We start from the raw sequence: 18,040 nt of genomic DNA, 5'->3' as shown, positions 1-18,040 counted from the left end.
TGAGACGTAAAAGAAATAAAAGTTTAAAACTAAATTAAAATAAGGGATATTCTCACTGCATACAAATAGAATGTGAATTTGGAGATGCGAGCAAAACCTGATTGGCGAGTTTTACCAATCTGATTTGAATCTCAACATCGTGGATACTTAACCAAATCGGGTCTTATTGATGAAAGTATTTCTTGATTAAAAACATTTAATAACGATAACACGAAATTGTAACGATACGATACGAATACGATAACACGAAATTGTGATTTTTAGAATGAATGCGTTTTTTTACAAATGTACTCATAGCATCTTACGGTGTTTCCTTGTGCTATTTTCTTGGCTTTGTTTTCTTTAGCATTGAATTGCATTATATATCGGACCCGCAGTGGACTGATCGTTAAGACACGGTTCCCAGCAGATCACCGAAGTCAAGCATCACTGGCTGCGGTCAGTGTGCGGGTGGGTGACCACTTGGATCAGCCTGTGTAGGGAACGAGGGTGTGCGGTATTGGTCCTCGTTAAACTGTTCTACCGTAAAGTGCTTGACATCGCGTACAGGTCGTCAGGCTATCGAAGCGGGGGTGCCATCCCCTCTGCAGAGGATCAAAATTGTGATGGCATGTCTTCGGATCATCCTCAGGGATGTTTCCCAGACCGTCGCTAATAGCCCATTGTGCAGCTCTAGTGCAGCGTAAATGAACTACAACAACAACATTATATATCGTCAATTTCATTTCTTAATAGTAATTTATGCTTCGTGAATAAGTCGGACTCGGGTCCAGAGAGGACAGGATCCAGTCTTTGAGTCCACTCGACCCACCAAAAGCAAGTAACATAAGTTTTAGTAAAATCTGTGGAATCGAAAGTCTTTTGTTCTGTTGCTGAGCCTTACCATGGGTACAGGGCTCTGAAGAAAATGTTCCTTCCCCTTCAAATCTATGTCTAAATTTAAAAAGTGGTAAAACGAATGAGTGGTGCTGCCATCTATGCAAGATGCACCTTGAGGGGTTATCTTATCAAAGCTGGTGAGCTTGGATTGTCCAAGTCTTTTTCGAAACAACACATTCTTCCAAATTTTATTTATGCAAATTTATCACATGATATTTTCCAATATTTCTATCAGAAAATTTGAAGATTCAATTGGTTGAAAATGGATGTTGTTACAAATTAGAATTACTTGCTATGCAGATTGTATCAAATTAAAACTATTTGTAATTAGTATGCTTGGTAATTGTTGGAGCAGAAATATACAATTAGAATTAAAAATGTACGTTTAATTTACTAGTAAATATTTTCATCCTAAAAATTTTGATTTAATTTTTTTTATTTAAGGTGACGAACTGTTAATTCTTTAAAAAAAAAATTTTTATTTGCTCATTACTAAAGTTTTCTAATTTACTTTTGCACTTAAAATATAATGAACCTTTCATAATCTTAATTAGTTTAATAAGGCACAGGTTAGTTTCACAATAAAATTTTTCATCTATGGTAAATTTTTTTATTAAAGAATTTATTTTGCTAACATTTAGCATTTTATTTGCTAGACATGAGTTATATTTATTGATTCACTAATTTTTCACCACCTAATTCCAACAGTAATCGATACCTTTTAAACGAAAAAAATATCCAACTTTCCAATAGTTTCAGTAAAATCGAACATTTTAAACTTCGTAACCTGCCTAATTAGCCTGTTTTTTATGTTATATACAGAATAATTCACAGAAAGGAATAATTTTTCATTATTATCAAAATACTTTTCCACCCTTCCTCTTACAAAATTACTTTTTTAATTAGCATTTAGTTCAGTGGTTCTAGTAAGAAAAAAAAGTGTTATGTTAATTTTATCTCTTTTTTAATATTTTTTTTTTTGGACTTAGAATTATCATGTAAAATAAAGTCTCAGAATTTTTTAGCATAAATTTTAATTTCTAGAAACTTTTATATCTTTACATTATTTTGGTGGGGAAAAAAAAATTTCTGTTGATTTTTAAATTTTCTCAAGCTCTTAGAGAAATTTTGAAGAAGTTAGTAGGCCTCTCTTTTCCCAGCTAAAAGAAAAAGTTTAATTCTTAGTATTATTCAGTTTCGAAATTTTCAGTTACGATTATTTGCTTACCAGATGTTAAAATTTTGATGTCAATGCTTCTTTTACTTTGCAAAATATCGCGGCTATTATTCATTTGTGTATTTCTTAATCATCTAGGTTAATAAAATATTTCCAAAACTATTTTAATTTCATAATTCAAAATTAGTAGTACTTCGTTTTGAAAAAAATATTTAAATACATTAATACTTTATAAAGTTAGAAGCCTGTAAATTAGCTTTCAAAATTCTTAAATAATGTTGAATAGTAGTAAAAACTTTTATTAAAAATACTCATTTAAAGAGTAATTTTTTGATAAAATTTAATGTAAATATTTATTTCTTAAATAAAAATTTCAATGTGAATTTTTCTTTTTTGTTGTTTCAAATAGTGAATTAAAAATAAGAGACCTTGACATTTTTGCTTTAAAATATCACAAGTTTATACATTTGTTAGTTAGTTGTAAAAAATTCCAAATACTTGAGGATATTACTGAAAATTCAAATTATTATTATTTTTATATAAAAGCTTAGTTTTTCCTTTACTTAAAATGAAAAATTTCACTTTGATTTAAAAAACAATGAAATTTTTTTTTTTTTTTCAAAATGACAAAAACATTTACAATATTTTTAAAAAAAGATTTTAGGAGTTCAAGAAAGGTAAGCTGAAAGACACAATGTTTTGTGTGATAATATTCAATTTTATATAACAAGTTAAAAGGAATGGCAGACAAAATTTCCATGTAATTAAAAATACATAATTTTCAAACAAATAAAATGCTTCACCAGTGTGTGTGTTATGAAGTAATTTGTTTTTAAGTAAGTTTAGAATCTTTAAATAAAAAAACCTGCCAAATAGAATTGTTTTCTATGGTGTTTTAAATCAAATGGGAAAAATTAGATAAATTCAATAAAAATGTAGATGCAAGAAGGCAATGTTGTATGAAAAAGTTCAAAAAATGTAAGGTCTAAACAAAATTAAATGCTTTTAAAACTATATTTTATTAAGATTTAAAGCAAAAATTCTCAGCATTTAAGATGATATCTAGTTGAAAATCGATTTTACAGATAAAGACTCTACCACTCTAAAGAAAAGTTGTTAGTCTAAATTCTTCAATAAAAATAATAAAATTTCATCATATGTTAATAAAATTTAAGTTAGTTTTATATTTTTGTTGTAATACAATAACTTTTTAAAACGCTTCAGAATTTTTTTAATTACATTTTTTTAGTTACACTTAATTGCATATCCGAAAAACCCGCTTATACAAATAAAATTAAATGGTAAAATTAATAATACTAAAATTAAATTTTATAAGAAATGTTTCATCAGCTGGAATTTTCATTTTTCAGTTAAAAAAGGAGAAGACATGGTGACTTCATTAGGGACTTCTTATTCATTTCCTATTCCAAACAGGATGTTGGAATGATTCAAGATTAAATCAAATCGTTATAGCAGTTATATACTGGGTCATCCAGAAAGTTCTTGCCGATTTTTGATAGGTGGAGCTCCCAAAAATATTCAAATGAGAGCAAATTTTATGCTGTAAAATATTTTTTTGTTTCCGATATATGCGAGATGAATATTATCTAAATTGAAGTGGCTGTGACTGCAAAATTAGGAAAACTTCTTAGATGATTAGTTTGCTATTGTATGAATACTTTAGGCCGACCTTTCAGAGCTGTGCCTATTGAAAATGGTACAAACTTTGCAGAAGACCAAATAGTAACTGAGGGATTTTTACCTTTCTGAAGTAAGAAGTAGAATAATTTACATTTAAATGTGTGTTAAAACAATCTTTTACTGATTTATTATACTTTTACATGTATATTATACTTTTTCTTAAAATTTATTTATTTTCATATAAATTTAAATCTGTGTGGTATGAAAAACTAACAACTCGTATTAGAATTATTTAATAATCATTAAAATGAGTTTATTTCTTAAAAACATTATAGGAAGTATTACTTCCCATTTCAAAGAAAAAATTATAAAAAAAGAAAAAAAAATTAGCATTTATGAGTGACTAATGCTTTCCTTTTATAATTGAATAACCTGCTTATTTCAATACAGTTGGCTGGAACCAATGGTATTGCTTTAAAAGAGGCTGACTGTAATTATTACAATAAGACCGTAAAATAAGGACAAACTCAGGGTTCGCTAAAAACAGTCTAGTCTGAATAAACAAAATTTATATATGTTAGCAAATATTTTTTGCCTATCTTAATAAGTTTTCTAGCTATAGATGAATACACAGAGTGTAAATAAAATTAAGGTCCAAAATCGCAATAATTCTAGCCTAACTGTCGGGACCATATTTTTCAAATTGCAACTATATTTTGAGGGTCAAGAATCCAAACTCATGGAAAAAAGGATGGGTACACTTTAATGTCTAATACCAAAACATAGTAATTGTTAGCATTAATTGATTGGCATATTTGACGTCAATCCATTAAATTGTATCCTTGTTTGTGGAAATCCGATCATCAGAACAAAAGTTATTTAGGGTAATATCTTTCTTTTAAATTCACTGTTCATCAAATCTTTCAATACTTGATCCATTTAGAGAAGAAATAACACCTATAAGAAGTGGGATAGTTTTTTTTTAAAAATTAGAATAATATTAACTCAATTTTATGTTTGAAGAGTTTATTTCAATAGAACATATTGATATGTTACAAAAAATTCATTCAGGATTACACAATTTTACAAGCAATATGAAAAATGAGTTTAGTTGAGGTTACAATAACTTTATTATTTATAAATTTAATATAAAAAGGAAATTACTATATAAATATACTTGCTTCGGCAGTACATTATAAGAAATGAAAATTATTGAGAGGCTTGAAATTGAATGTAAATATTGGAATGCTCTGTTTGCTATTAACATACAATAATTGTTTCAGAAATCATGTTTATTTTCTTCAATTTATTAATTAAAATTTTTTTACAATAAAATTTCATAAACAGCTGAAGATTTTACAAATATTTCAGCAATACTTTTTTATGCTGTATTGTTTTTTTAATATATATATTTGTTTTTATATATTTGTCTTTGAATATTGGTATCCAAAAACAAATATAATCTTAATTATGACATTTTCCTTATTCCTTAAAATAATTTTGAATAATATGTTGTATAAGATTCTAATTTCTTTTAAAGAAATTAAGATACTAAAGCTACATGGTTGTATTCATATTACTACATGAATTAATAAAGTACCTTTTTGATTATCTGCACAGTATTACTGAAGTAACGATTGGAAGATTTTGAATAGCGTTATTCTTATGTTGACCTTAACATCAACCTTATCTTCTACACCTTAGCAATATTGCTATTATTATTGACATTTTTATACATGCACTGTGAAGAACAGATAGCGTTGGAGTTAGGAGGAACAGTGCTGTTTTACACAATTTCTCTAATAGCTCTTTCTATATAAAACTGAATATAAAAAGCATTTAAAAGATAAGTTAAATTGGGGTACTTCTTATAACAAAATATTATAAAGATAATTTATAGAGAAAAAATTCTAATTAAATTCTCAAACACTTGATTTGATTGTAAAATAAAATTATCCTAAAGAAATCATATTTTTTTTAAAGTTTAAAAAAATAGTTTCAACAGAATTTAATAAGTTATTGAATGTTTTAGAGGCATCTCAATTATAATTCATTTTATGACTTTTTTAACAATGCAATATTCTATATTCTTTAAATTAATTTTAACTAAATTGAGATGATTGTATAAGAACCAGCCTTATGAAATTTTTAAAACAAGTGAAAATATTCCATTCAGCTCTAACTACATAGTTATATTTATGTTAATAGCTTACAGTAGAGGGTGTTCTCCCCTTTTTTGTATGCTAATAAATGCCATTCTTAAGACACTCTCTTGAAAAATTCTCTCACATAGCTCTATCTCTGATAATTTTCAAACAAATATTTATAGAGCTTTTGCCAGTTTCTGCAGGCCCTTTTAGAACTTTATTGTTAGACTGCAATAAAGCAATAAGATAAAAAAATAAAATGGTAGCAAACTTACAATAGGTGGATAATTTCTTCTTCTAAATAACACTTTATTTCTTAAAGGCAATCAAAGCTAAGTTATAATTTTTCTCTGTATAATTTTATTTTGCTACCACTTCTTATTTTTCAAGATGCATGAAAACATCAAATTAAGCAGCATATAACTGTCTGCTAACAAACAATGTTCTTCTTCAGTTAAACAATGGTTGTATAATCATTCAAACAAGTATAATATATATTATAAAATGTAATTCGCGATTGCAACGCTTGAATACGCCCTCTAGCGGGAAGATATTTTCAGGCTTTTATTTATCAAGTTTCGATTTAGTTCTATCAGAATCATTGGTTTAGGAAAAGGTTTCTTTTTAGTAACAAAATTTCACTAAGGAAACAGCAGAACTTGAAAAAATGACCCAGAACATTGGTAAATCATTCAGAAACAGAACGCTACCAACATTTGAAGAACAATTTCCCAATGTTAAAGATGTGCGTATTAAAGTAAAATACATTTGGTTTGTCTACAATTCATTATAAATTAAAGGGAAGTTATTAAATTCCATATTGCTTACTTCATTCTAATGAATAAATGTGATTTCAGAACGTGCAGAACTGTAATAGTTATAGAATATTCTTCTTTAAACTAAACTAAACGTGACAGCCCATAGAGGGCTAAGGCCTACTGTGCCCATCTCAGTTTTCTTGACCTTGGGCTCTGGGGTGCAGGAGCAGATGTTCTGGTTAGGTGGTCAGCCGAACGTGAAAACCCCCATTGTTTAGTTCCCAAGCATGCTCGGTACTCATTTAACGACCCATTGAAGGGATGAAAGGCTGAGTCGACCTTGCCCGGAGGGAGGATCGAACCCAGTACCTGTGGTACGGGAGCACAAAGAGCTACCACTCAGCCACCGGACGTTCTTCTTTATAGAACAGTAATATATATTTCTGCATCTATATAATACGGAAAACAGCAATAAAGAATAATCTAAATTACTTGAAATAGCATAATTTGTGTTGATTATTAATGCATTTTTATCGTTTCTTGGCGAGTATTTTTTCATTTTGACTGCTTAATTTCAACTAGAATTCAGCTATTCTATTTTTAAGTTACATAAGCTCGTTGCTTATAAACTATTAAAATTCATAACACGATCTTACAATATTAAAATTTTATTGTGTGGTATGTCATCTTAAAGTAATGAAAGGATAATCTATGTATATATTATTTGAGAATAACATTTTCAAATGAAGAACATATCATTTTGGATTTCTCCAGATTCTAGCAGGCATTAGGTTCTATCTCTAATAAGATACATATTTTTTTGTTTATTTACAAATATTTTTCTGGTGCGTTTTAGATGTTCCTTTTCTAAAAAAAAAGCGATTAAATTTTGTGTTTGCTTGCATTCACAAATATTTCTTTAATTAGAACTGGGCAAAATCAATTAAAATGAAAGAAATTTAATATTCATTAAAAATTTAAAAATGTTTAATACATTTTCATAGTTGCTTCATACTTAATTTAATTTATAATATTTTGTTAAAAACAGAGGGATTGGATGTTTTGGTCTAATTAAAATGCATCAAATTTTCAAATGATTACCACACACTTGACATAAAATTAAATTTGGAAAATGTCATAAATTATATTATACAAAACGTGTTGACTAGTATACTTATACTAATACATTGAATCTCAGAAATCATTATGAACATGAGAAATCATCATTGAATCTCAAATCACTGTGAACCCCTAGTAATCTGTGTTTGGGATTTTTAAATACATCTTTTTAAGTGCATATAATATTTCACTGAGACAATAATTTTTTATTGCTATAATCTCTCTTTTTGGCTCCGGGCACCTGAGAAAATTTATCATTTAGAAAACTGATAATTTTTATTTAAATTTTTAAAAAAGATTTACGATTTTTTTCAAATTTTATTCCTTAAAACAAGCAGCTTACTTAGAAACTTTCTTTAATGATTTTTCTAAATTTAAAAATTTTAATTTAATTATTATAACTGATATAACGGATGTGAGACTTTATGATAAAGAATTCTCCGTTTAAGGGTATCAGCTGATTAATCATAAAGATATATTAAAATATATATTTTTTATTCTATGATTCAGTGTCAAAAATTTTGAATTTTTTATTTGCAATTACGAAACTTTTTTTCCGCCTTAGTATGGTTTTACTGATAATTTGAAGCCTCATTAGGTCCTTGGATGAGCAATTGAAAGATATATGATTTTTCCTAAGAAATAAAGGCTTAACATTTTTCATCCATTAATATTATATTTTCAAATTTTGTATACATTTTCAATTTTTATTATTAATATATAAGGTGCCGGGCCCTTAGAAGTATGGAATTTTTCAATAAAGGGCCCATTTCGATAATCATCTAAAAATGCTTAAATACATATCATTTTCAAATTTAATGATTGTGATTTCCATGAATAGTTTTCTCGCGAGTTCGGTCCCAAATAATGCGGAGACCAATACCTTTATCAGAAGCCATAATTCTCGATGAACATCTTTATGATTGAAAGAGAAAATTAAGTTTCTTAATTTTCAATGCTAAAACTAAATTTTTTTTTAAAAAAAATCAACTTTGATTTATAAAAAAATATTTCAAATAATTTTGCAAAACTCCCTAGAGTCCAAAAAATAAGGGGCCCTGAGAAATCTCTCCACCTCACAGCAGCTTTGAACTTTTACTCCGTAATATTGCTCACATTATTTTGTTATCATTAAATAGTCTGTGTTTAACCTGTTAAAAGCAATCATTCTTTTCAATTCTGAAATTTCGAAAAAATAAAGACTCATTTTAATCTAACTAAACAAGGGATAAAACCAGGATTTCATTTTAGAGTAAATTCATATTTTAATACATATGGTACATACAGTTGATATTGCTAATTTGTTATTATTTTATATTATTGATGATATTACTACTTAATATTATATTTATAAAGGAAATGTGAACAATTTTTATATCAGAATTTTTAAAAATTTTACTTCCATTGATAACTTTACTTTTTATAAATAATATTAATTTTAATCATAAAAGCTTGGAGAGGGGATTTAAACCTGTAAATCCAAAAGCAGAATATAATTCTGCACGGGGCATCTATATATACATTTTGTAATAAATAAAGACAACCATCAAACAAAATTTATAATATATATAAATATGTTCAACAGAATCAATAAAGATGTTTTACAATCATTTGAAAGACAAGGCACCTCAAAATATACAGTTGATTTTTTAAAAATCAAATGCAACTATATAGCTTAAGATATAAAATGAGCATTTGGTTATTAGCTAACAAATAAAAAGGTGGGTAAAATGCTTATACCTTTCATATTATCACAGTTAACAAAACTCAAAAAACTAGTATTAGTGGCCAAGAAGAAGTTCACTAAGGATATAATGATCTAGGCTAACATTTATATTCATAGGTTGGACAGATGTTTGTGGCCGCAATCTTTCATATTTCACACAACATGATGAGCGATCTTTCCATCTTGTGCAGCACTTCTCCAATACTGCAATTGCCTCAAAGCAGACACCTTCACGATAACGATTTGCTGAAAAAAAATCTAAAAATCAATTATACACATAATGTTTTCATAACATGAAAGAAAAAGTATTAAGTGAATAAATTCAGAGCAAACCATTATGCAAAATAATAATATGAATAAATAAAATCTCACCTTAATTTTAAAAGGTTCTTGAATTTAACATCTATTTACTAATATGTATACAATATTTTTAACAGAGCAAATTATAATGTTTAAAATCATTTAGCAATTAAATTAGAAAAACAATATTTATAGATAAATACATTTATAAAAATGTTAACATAATATTCCCGAAAAGCAATTTATTAAAAGATGCGTAAGATAATAGTACACACACAATTTAGAAAATACAGCTATTGCACAAATAAAAATGCTGAAATTCGCCATTGTTTGAAATATGATAAACATAAAATATTCTTAGCTTAATTTTTGCAGATAATATGAGTTGTAAGGGAGATAATGTAATTTTAATGGGTTGTTGGCTACAATTTAGGATTCATCCTTAATGTTAATCTGAAAACAATAATTGCACCCAAAAGCACTATATCGAAATTTTGATTGGAAAGCAGATGGTTAAAGTTAGTACTTGACCTCTGCCTGATGGTTTGCAACTACCCCATGGATTTAGTTCATTTAAAAGCCATGAGGATTCAAAACCAGACAGGTTTCGACATAAAGGTAGAAACAGCAGTCCTCTCAAACACCCAGCTTAAGCCCATGGTAAGCAAAGACAAAACTTTCACACTAACTGGGGAACGTTTACTACAAAAATAGCGGGTCAAATTAATAGAGAAATAGAAAATTTTTACACATTATTTTTGACATTTAAAATAATTAGGGGAAACATGGAGGTTTGACCAGCTTTTTACAAAAACATATTTTCGTGTAATTGTAATGAAATTTCCAACTTGACATTAATTGACAGATTATATTGTTTTTCATCAGTTTATGTAATTATTTTTCTCATAAATTATGATTTTATCAATGATTTTTTAAGAGTATATAAACTGGGTCAAACCTCCTTCCTTCAGGGTGGTTTGACCCACAGAAATTTGAAGTTTTTAAACCTATACAGAAAAAAGTAAATGCTATGTTATTACAACCAATAAATGAGTCTAAAGAAATACCAAATATTTATTTAGTAGTTAAAAATAACAAGTTTGAACAAAAATTGTTCAATTAAATCGAAATCAGTTTGTATCAGTAAATGTTTTGATATTTAAAAATATCAGTCAAATTTCATTTTTAGAGCAACTCTTTCAGTGCCTTCACTGATCATTGGATGAGGGAGCTTAATGACATCTCCTTTGGATACTGTTGCAACATCTTCTTTTTCAGGGTAAATGAAACTGAAGCTACATACATTTGCATTTACTTTCATGATGCAACTAATATAGAGCAGGAAACTAGATTAGGTTGTGAATTTGAGGTGATTTGCAATATCTGTTTCTCATTTTTTAAAGCAATAATTTTTCCTGGTTCGTGCACAGTTGTAATGCTGCCAGTCTCATCAACAATTAAAATTGCTTCTGGTGAGAAAAAAAATTTCTTTCTAAGATGCAGCTTAAATTGTTGAAAAACTCACCAACAGTTGTTTTGTTGAAAGCAGTGGCTCTGGATAAACTAGTTAATTCAGGTCTCTGCAACAATAAATTTGCTTGCCTGTGTAAATAACCCTTCAACCAGTCATAATTTGCAATTTTGTCAGAGCAATTTTCAAAAATGACTTTGCTTTTCACTTAAGCATATTGGAATGCTAAAGCTCGTGCTGCTATTGAAGTTAAACTGTAATTTAATTTTTGAAGCAAACAGTAAATAAACTTCGAGCACATGTTCTTCTTCACGAGAAAATATTTGGAAAGAAATGTGGTTTGCCTTAAATTCAATGTCCTCAACTTATGACATTTTATATTTGTCCAATTTACCTAAAGTTTTTCTGTCAATTATTTACTCAGCAGTTACAACTTTTACACTTTAATCATTATCAGTGACTAATAAAACAGCAAATTTCATTCTGGTTAGAGACACCTTTTATTTCCTGATTTCAGCAAAAAAAGGATCTGAAAAAGTTAACCCATTATTGAATAACCATAAGAAAAATGCAAATAGTATATGAATATGGAATTGGACAAATAATTAATCGAAAAAATATAGAAAGAATAAAAAAAGATACAAAAAATAGTTGCATTTAAATAATTAGAGAATAAAAATAACAAAAACAGAAGAATAATAGAAAAACAGTGAAAATTTCAAAGATGGGTTGAATATTTTAATATTGTAGTAGCAAAGTGAAAAAAATAAATTTCATGTAAAAAAAAACACATTAAAACAGAAAATAATATTAAATAATGAGTATACTAGTTTCTAGTATATTAATCTAAGTACACAAATAATTGAACTTACTTTTACTTATTTTAATCTTAGATGGCACAGGAGAGAACAACTTCCAGCAATAAAAGTTACTTTTCATAATGAAAATGCTATAATACAGGGGTGATTGTGAGCCCAAGTCAAAATTCCGGAAAATTTCTCGAATAAAAAAAAAAAGAAAAGAAGTTTAAATTGAAAAAAATTTAAACAAGTTTTTTTCTCCCATTTTCTCAATATTTCTTAGTTTACTTAAAATATATTTAAAATTTTACACATACCTATACCATTTAGACATACCTATGATGACCCGGAGAAGTAATTAAAATTTTCAGATATGTTTTTCATTCTTGAGTTTATGATTATAACAACTATTTACTGATAAAAAATGAATATTAATCATGAATATAAGCTTATAAAATATCTCTCTGGCTCTCCCTTACAAACAAATAAAATAAACTGTGTTTTTAAGCTCCACCTTTAAAAATTTGATTTCCGGAAACTTCCTTGATCAATGATTTTTTGAAACGTCTGGACCTTCGATCTCCGGAAACTTCCGGATCACTGTTAGCAAAAAAATCCAGAAATCCGGATTTTTTCCGGAGCACAATCAGCCTTGATATGTGATTTGCTCTTGATTCTACTTGCAAATGGCTAATAAATAGAAACAAAAAGTGATTCTACTTCATATCATGCTGCCATCTTGTACTCATCAGTTAAATAAATACTTAAATATAGAGAAGATAGGGTGGGTCAAACCACCCTATGGTTGAACCTCCCATGTATTTATGTTTAGATTGCTAATTATTATTGAAGATCTCAGTGGAAGAAGTAGGTAAGTGACATTTTAGTCAACTTGAGTAAATGAGCCTTAAAGTTTAAACGTTCCTTTATTTTGCTCAATATTTATGTTGTCAATATATTTGTGAAGACATAACTGATAAAATTTTTGGAAGTAAATTTATTTGATCTTTATTCTTTTAGAAAGAGAGATTTTAATGAATTTTGCACATAGCATCTGCTTTTTTTTTCATGAAGGATTTTTAATGTTTTTCAACAATTATGATTTTGTTTGAAAAGCTAACATAAATGTAAACATAGTTAAGGTTATATTCTCAAAATAAAATTTTCCAAGCTCAATTTGAGACAAACTAGCAACAAGTTTTGTCTAGTCCTGTTAGTTTAAAAACCGTTCTGAGGCAGTGTGAGTTTATCGGTATTTATCATTTTAATTAGCAAGAGAATTCGATAATTATGGATTTAAAAAAGGATTCTTTTAAATAGTGCTGCCTGTGGTCAAAATGTTTTGTCATTTCCTATCATCTAAAGGGAAAGTTGTACTGGCCACAGACCAGAAATTGCAATTATCCCCTGGGCCCTAGCTGGTATGAAGGAGCCACCCACCCCGCAGTCATTTAAATTAAAAAGGGTATTGAAAAATGCAACTTAGTTTTTGAACATATTTAATGGTAATTTGTTTCATTCTCATTATTATAAATTAAATATTTTTAATTAGACTGAAGAAGTGAAAAAATACAAGAATCCAATTGAAAAAAAAATTGATTTAAGTCATAATGTTTACGTAATTACCACCTGATTAAATTAATTAAAAACAATATTATGACATTCTATATTTTAAAGATTTCAAGAAATAAAGGTGACGAAATAAATCTTTCCTACTTTCCTTCTACGAATAATAAAATTTTTCGAAATGAGACAAATTAATTAATTTAATCAAATGCAGTTCAGTATTTGAGCACCGTACTTATATCATTACACCATACTTAACCATTTTGTGCCAAATGCGACACAGTGGTTAAGGCACTAAGTAAAACAATGACACACAGTGTTTATTGTAAAAGACTAGCGTTTTATCACCAGAGTTGGTTTAAAGTCCATCAAGCTTTCGATGTAAAGGTATCAAACTATCTATGAAGTGAAAGTGATCAGTGTAGAATGAGGACTACATTACCATCATTTTGGTTAGAACTTGAAATTATAAAAACTTTGCAGACAACAGGCAATTGCAGGAGTGCTTTATTAATCACCAGAGTCCTCCTCTTGTAGTTTAGCACAAAATCCTTGATTAAAAAAGATGGTAGATGACATGGTAGTTGGAAAGATAATGCAATGGTAGAAGTGGGTGAACAAAAAGTGGGGGATAGTATCTGGCTCTTGGTAGAAAGAGCATCTCTTCTTCACCCGAATAATTTTTTTAAAATATATTTTTATTAAAAATGTGGACACTTTTTCACCTTAACCCTTAATAGGAGAATTTTTTATAGTGATGTTAAGTAAAATTATTTTTGAGTTTGATTTATAAAAGGAAATTTACTCTACTTACTACCTAAAAATAATTTGATTTTTGAAACCATTCTTTTGGTCTGAAATTGTTGGGAATTTGCAAATTTTAACCCATTGTAAAGAGCGTGATACAAAGTCAATGGTTGTGTGTTCAAAATCCCTCAGGGCATGGTTGTCTCTCACTCTCTGAGTTCGTCCTCTGTTGTGTTATAAGTTTTTGTGACTTATCCCATGAACAGGTATTTGTGGCATGGGTAATGTTGCTTGCTTCCACGATTGGATAATGTTAAATGCGCAACACTTACATCATCTTCTGTAAGGAAGAACATAGAAGCCTCAGCCATCAGAAAAAGAAAAAAACTATTGCAAAGAATTGGCCATAAACTTGAACTCCTCTGCTTATAAATAACTGAATTTATAAATTTTTCTTAAATACAATAAACTCAACATGAAATAACCAACTGAAGGAATGCTTAAAAGAAAAGAGCTTCATAATAGTGTCAGCCTTTCTTCTTGGCCATATGGAACCTTTACTGTTACCCATATTAATGTAAACAAAGCCCTGAAGTTATCAACAGATATGAAAGCGAAAATCTGAAGTTATCAACAAATGGCTGCACCGATCATAAGTAGGAAAACAGCTTCCCATCAATTTTAAAAATTAATGATTTGGCGGAAAGAATACTTACCCCAGCTCAATAAAAGTTAAACAAGATCCCACAAAACACACTAGATTCATATTCAAATTTCAGCTGCCTTCCAAGTTGTATGTGAGCATATTCAGCATTACAGCTCCCACTACTAAGTCATGATTTAACACTTAGTAATGGATTAAATTGAACTACTCTTACACCCACACACTATATGAAAATAATGCCTGATTTTCTGTTGACTTTTAAACTCTTTCTTATGTCTGTATGGATATCATTTAGAGAGCTGAATACACATATGCTTTCTGCAGTAGAGACCACAAATGTATTCAAAATATAAAGAAAATTCTCTTTTTTTTTTCCGGATAGGAATGCTTTAATATGCTTTTGGAAATCTCATAAATTTTACTTTCTTGAACTTTAAATCTTCTGCACATTTGCAAGTTGGCTTTCTCTCCAAATAAAATTTAGAGTCTACATCTTGTGACCATTTCAAAGGATTGATCTTTTTAGTTTTAGCACCATATTGTAACATGGGATTTTAAAACTAAGATTTCTTGTAGAGTTTTATGCTTCATTGACCATGTCTTCCTTTCTCTGTTATTGATTCCATAACATATATTGGGCGAGTAATTAATTTGTGTGCTTCAGGTAGTCATGCTTTTGAGATCATATTTTTTAAGATCAATAGAAAAATTTGCAATTCTGTAAAGGGATTAAGAAAAAGTTCAAAATCTTAGAAAAAAACAGTTTCAGTAAGTCGTTTAGCTTTAATCTTGAAAATTTAGCTCTCTCGGTTGAATTTTGAGATATGTCTTATGAATCATTATAAAAGTGTTTGAGCAGTGCAGCATAATTGCAACACTAGAACACGTTGTACGACACTACATTTCAGTGAGTGCAGATAAGTAGTTTTAGAAATAGGAGTATGGATTTCAGTGGAGCTAAGAAGTGGGAGAGTGAATTTTAGACGAAATAGAAGTAGGGGAACACATGATTATTTTTTTCAAAAGCGGCACCCCCCATCTATCCGCAATTCCATCACTCGCTGTACACAGTAAAATGCTTGTCATAAAAGGTGGAACACGACAAATTATGATTAGAGTTCAAAATGAACCTTTCTAAACACAAAGGGCAGTCAAGAGAAGAGAAGACACTGAACCACGTTCACAATGAGAGCATTTTAATAACTTTTGCTTCATTACATTTGCTGGGGTGCCAAAGGTTTTTGAACATGCTAAAGTTTTTTAAAAAATATGTAGTGGTTTATCTAGCAGTGGTTATGAATTAAACTTCTGAGTTGGGCGGGAAGATTTCCATATCCTGATCTGTGGCAGAACAACTGCCATGTCTTGGCAGCTTCCCGGCAGTTGCCTGCTAGAAACTTTAAAAAAAATATCACAGAAAGGGACCAGCTTGAAATGTTTAACTCGTAGACACCCCCTGAGAAAACATCCACATGTTTTTTTTAAAAAAATTGCAAGTTCAAAATCTATTTGACACCTTGGCGATTGTAGTTGGCCCAACAGATCACGATATGGAAATATCCCCAGTTGGCCCTCTACCGAGATGCTTTAAGCTTCTAAATAAATGATTTCTGGATTATTACCTGTGACAAAACTTGGCCATTATTTAGGCGCAGGTTCTGAACTGCAAATCTTTGATTCAGAAATCATTTTACTAATATGCTTACAACATTAAATTCAAATGTAGACATGTAGGTAGGTACTATATTTACGTTGCACTAGAGCACAATGGGCTATTGGCGACGCAAATGTAGACATGAGATATTTGGTCAGAATTAATATTAAAAAGACAATAAAATTCTATTACATATTATAAAACAAATTTTTCTAGTAAAAAACTATTTCCGTTTAAAATTATTCATTAAATTATTTAAATTTAATGAATAATTAAAATTATTTAAAAAACTATTTCCGTTTAAAATTATTCTAAGTCAAAGAAGGAGATCGCTGATTATTTTTGCTTTCTCCCGAATTAGGAGAAAATATATCTGATGCATTTTCTCCTGAACTGGAAGAAAATATATCAATTTTTTAAAATAAAAGAAATAAAACAACTTGATTTACAAACATAAATCTGAATTAAAATGCTGTGTATTTGCAAAGTTAATATTTAAATTGAATTCAATTTGGATAAGTAAAATTACATCCACACTGTAAACAAATAAATAAACGGAATTCATGAATATGACGTATTCACCTTTTAAACATTTCTGCATCTCTACTGCTTTAGAATAGCAAGGATCTGGAGTCATTAACTCACAAAGAACAGATGCCCAGGGTACTAACCCACAACTCATTTTTTAGTGTTTGTTTTCAATTTAAAATCAAAACAAAACCCAAGGTTTTCTTGGGTTTAACCCAGGATTTTGTTGGGTTTTGTTTTGATTTGAAACTTGAGGGGAAAATTTTGAAGTAGGCGACAAGTCTTTGGAACAGCATTGAATTTGCTTAGGATCCTTATAAATTAATTGGATAATACGAGCAAGTCTTGATCTTAGCAGAAATGGGGAGGCTAAAACGATTCGCGGTACCTTATTTAAATTTTGTTTTCCGTTCCTGTTTTTGCAGCCTTAATATGTGAAAGTTTTATTTCTTTATTTATAAAAGATGTTATTAAAAATTAGTTATCGAATAAAAAAATAAAATAAAATATAAAATGTTTTGTTACTAAAAATTAATAAGTAGTAGTAATAAGTAGCATTCTTCGAAGCATTTGGAGTTTTGATTCCGCATTATTCTTTAGACCAGTGATTCTCAACCTTTTTTTCGTTGCGGCACACTTTTAACGATTTCGAAATTTGACGGCACACAATGAAAAAAATTAGATTTAAAGTAGTTTAATTACCTATTTCATACTGTGTTAAATAGTTTGTGATAATAATTTTGAATGTTAAATAAAATAATATGTACTACAAAAGCAAATTTATTAAGGGATTAATTATCTCTTTCAACCAATTTTTTATTAGTTAGTAACAGTTATTTATTTTTTGCTAGTTATTAACTGTT

The 18,040-nt window shown here is 28.7% G+C and overlaps 1 long non-coding RNA gene across 1 annotated transcript; it reads right to left on the bottom strand.

Moving 5' to 3' along the window:
- Positions 1-4,706: 4,706 nt before the first annotated feature.
- On the bottom strand, positions 4,707-17,457 carry LOC122272513 (uncharacterized). Its single transcript, XR_006227101.2, has 2 exons — positions 17,232-17,457; positions 4,707-9,693 (listed from the first exon to the last, which is right to left on the bottom strand). It is a non-coding gene; the product is annotated as an uncharacterized lncRNA (long non-coding RNA).
- Between the last annotated feature and the right edge of the window lie 583 nt (positions 17,458-18,040).

The sequence above is a fragment of the Parasteatoda tepidariorum genome, chromosome X2, assembly GCF_043381705.1.
Source record: "Parasteatoda tepidariorum isolate YZ-2023 chromosome X2, CAS_Ptep_4.0, whole genome shotgun sequence".
Taxonomy (NCBI): Eukaryota; Metazoa; Arthropoda; class Arachnida; order Araneae; family Theridiidae; genus Parasteatoda; species Parasteatoda tepidariorum.
This window is presented reverse-complemented; position numbering and strand designations above follow the sequence as displayed.